The sequence below is a fragment of the Anomaloglossus baeobatrachus genome, chromosome 10, assembly GCF_048569485.1.
Source record: "Anomaloglossus baeobatrachus isolate aAnoBae1 chromosome 10, aAnoBae1.hap1, whole genome shotgun sequence".
Lineage (NCBI taxonomy): Eukaryota > Metazoa > Chordata > Amphibia > Anura > Aromobatidae > Anomaloglossus > Anomaloglossus baeobatrachus.
The window spans coordinates 121,816,470-121,819,121 of NC_134362.1; the positions used below are offsets into that span (position 1 = coordinate 121,816,470).

At 44.0% G+C, this 2,652-nt stretch overlaps 1 pseudogene; it reads left to right on the top strand.

Annotated features, from left to right (window-relative positions):
- The first annotated feature begins 407 nt into the window (after window positions 1-407).
- On the top strand, window positions 408-614 carry LOC142255553 (U2 spliceosomal RNA; annotated as a pseudogene).
- Window positions 615-2,652: the final 2,038 nt, after the last annotated feature.

Genomic DNA, 2,652 nt, shown 5'->3' on the forward strand with positions numbered 1-2,652 from the left:
GAAAGACTGCAAGGGGGAGGGGAGGTGCTTGGAGGAGGAGGAGTTATTCAGATTAATTGCAGTGGGCGGCGGCTGCAAAAAGCATCATTCTTCTTGTTTTTGCTCTGCAAAACAGCCTTTTCAAGGGTTGGCTTGGGTGACAAAATGTCTTCTGTAGGCGTGGGTTTGTCTCCCTCTCCCTAAGATGTGTCCGGTATAGGCCAGGGTGCCACTCAAGGCCGTAACCAATTCGGGTTATAGCTTCTCGGCCTTTTGGCTAAGATCAAGTGTAGTTTCGGAGGACGCTACCTTGGTCGGTACTGGAAGGTGCCTGGGATTGCACGTCTGCCGGCCTTGAGGAAGTGTGTGCGCCTTCTGGTGACACATAGCCCTCTTGTGCCTGGACGGTTCCCAGGCAACGGGAGGCGATCACCTTTGTTATTTTGAAGTCCTACTGATAAACAGAAAAAAAAAAAAATTAAATCTGTTCTTATCAGTTTAATATCTGATACGTCCCCTCTCTGGGGACCATATATTAAATGGATTTTTAGAACAAGGAGATGGAAAAAATCTTGCTCTGTCCACTCCACGCATTGACCTGGTATTGCAGTACCTCCAGGACCGGTGCACCCCTTCTTAACCCAGTTTCCAAAAGCAGAACTCAATTCACCTGATTCAAATGAGCCCCATTAGTGAATTGAAAGAAAGCAAAAACTTTATATGCACCTCAATTTGGCCAATTCACTTTTCACACTTTCACCCTTTTTTTTATCTTTCACACCTTTTACTTGCTTTATTGATGCAAAAGCTGTGCCAAATAGCAAACTCATCTCCACTCAACTTGACCAACTCTGCTATGTCCCGTGCAGTATCTTATTCTCAGTCTTATCTAGATCATTTGCAATTGAATAGAATAGATCCCTTTTGGACACATTGGATTCAGCTGCTGCAGTGACTGCAGGTGTTAGAAGATGCAGACTTGGCATCAGGTGCTGTCTATCAGATTCCACTCCAATTAAAGCTTCCATTGTTTTTCGGTGTTTTCTTTGAGCAATGATGATGTCTTTAGTGATCTGTTGGCTCCCTCTCCTGGAGGAAGAGTTTGCTTGCTCTTGGACTTTCAAAAAGAGAGGTCATGATAGACATTTAGCTTCTGAGCCCAATTGGGGACAGTCATGGGTGATGAATGTTTTGCAACCTGCTGCGAAGCCTGATACCGCAATATAAGGAACGTCAAATACTAAGAATGGGCGGCCTATGAAAGAATTAGTACTTTCATTAAGCATACTTAAATGGCTAATTGGGAATAGACAAACTGTAAAAAGCCCTCTGAGAAAGCCCCTCTCTAACCTTTGTTAGTAAGCTTTTCTGTAGTCTGCCTGTTGATGTATTTTCCGTTTGAACAGTGCACAACATGAAGTGACGGAACACTGGCTTGTCACAATGTCCCCCGCTGACATCACGATAGCGCTGCTGCCTAGAAAGCCAGCTGCGCAGCAGAAGTTGCTCTTTGGGTGGGATGGTGGGCTAATGTATCTATTCCTGCTTGGTGTGAGTTTGACATGATCTAGAGCAACGAGTTCCAGCGGCTAGCGGTTGATTATTGGCTGTAATGGGGCTTTCTGGCTGGTGCCAGCCTTTCTTCTTAGCACACAGGAACCACAATCCCTACACCATGCTTCGATGGATTCTCTCATCCCAGCCCAGTAAAACTACATATTTCACACAGTTATAAGCAGCCCATGGGCATTCACCTGGATTAAAACCCATAACAGCTCATAGACCAAACAATCAATCTACCACTGGACCAAAGACAGGAAGCTAAATCCACTGCCTGCGGTAACTAACTTAATCCTATAGTCTACTCACACAACAAACCCAAGAGAAAGGAAAAAAACATGGCTTCGATTATCCATCCAATGAAAACGCATAACCATTGTGAGCCATTGGACAATGCAATTGCACACATGGTGACATGGTGCACGGCCCAATGAATCAAGTCTGTACTTCATATTCACGGTTTAAGCCCTTGGGTTCTAATGTGTCCAGAGTACATATCCAGAAAGATTCCCTTTCTTTGTGCTAAGCACAAGTCAACAATACGTTGTAAGCAGATTCTATTACCAGTCCCACACCATTTTGTGACGCATAATCGCACAGTGGCCCAATTAAGATTCCAAGTCATCGAACATGTCCCAGCCATACGCAGAGGAGGCGATAGAATTAGGAAGCTCAAAGAAAGGGAATCTTTCTGGATATATACTCTGGGCACGTTGGAACCCAAGGGCTTAAACCATGAATATGAAGAACCGACTTGATTCATTGGGCCGTGCACATTTTTTCTAACGCCCGGTTCTTTTTCGTGTTCACACTATATATGGTTCCAGTATGTATGGAGTTCCATTCTTCCTTGTTTTTTATTTGTCATGTTTGTCTGATTACCTTGTCTAACAGTTTTTTCTCCCCTTTCTTTACCTTCCAGGTTCCCATAGTCACGTGAAATATCCCTGTTGCACTTGATTACGGCTCACTATTCACTATAGGATGTCTTATATCTAACATCACACTCTCACCCATCAGCACTCTATAGGTTTGTATAAGGTATGCGCTTACACATCCGGTCCTCCATAGGTATTTCCACTTATGTAGCACTATCCCTATGATCACTCATAA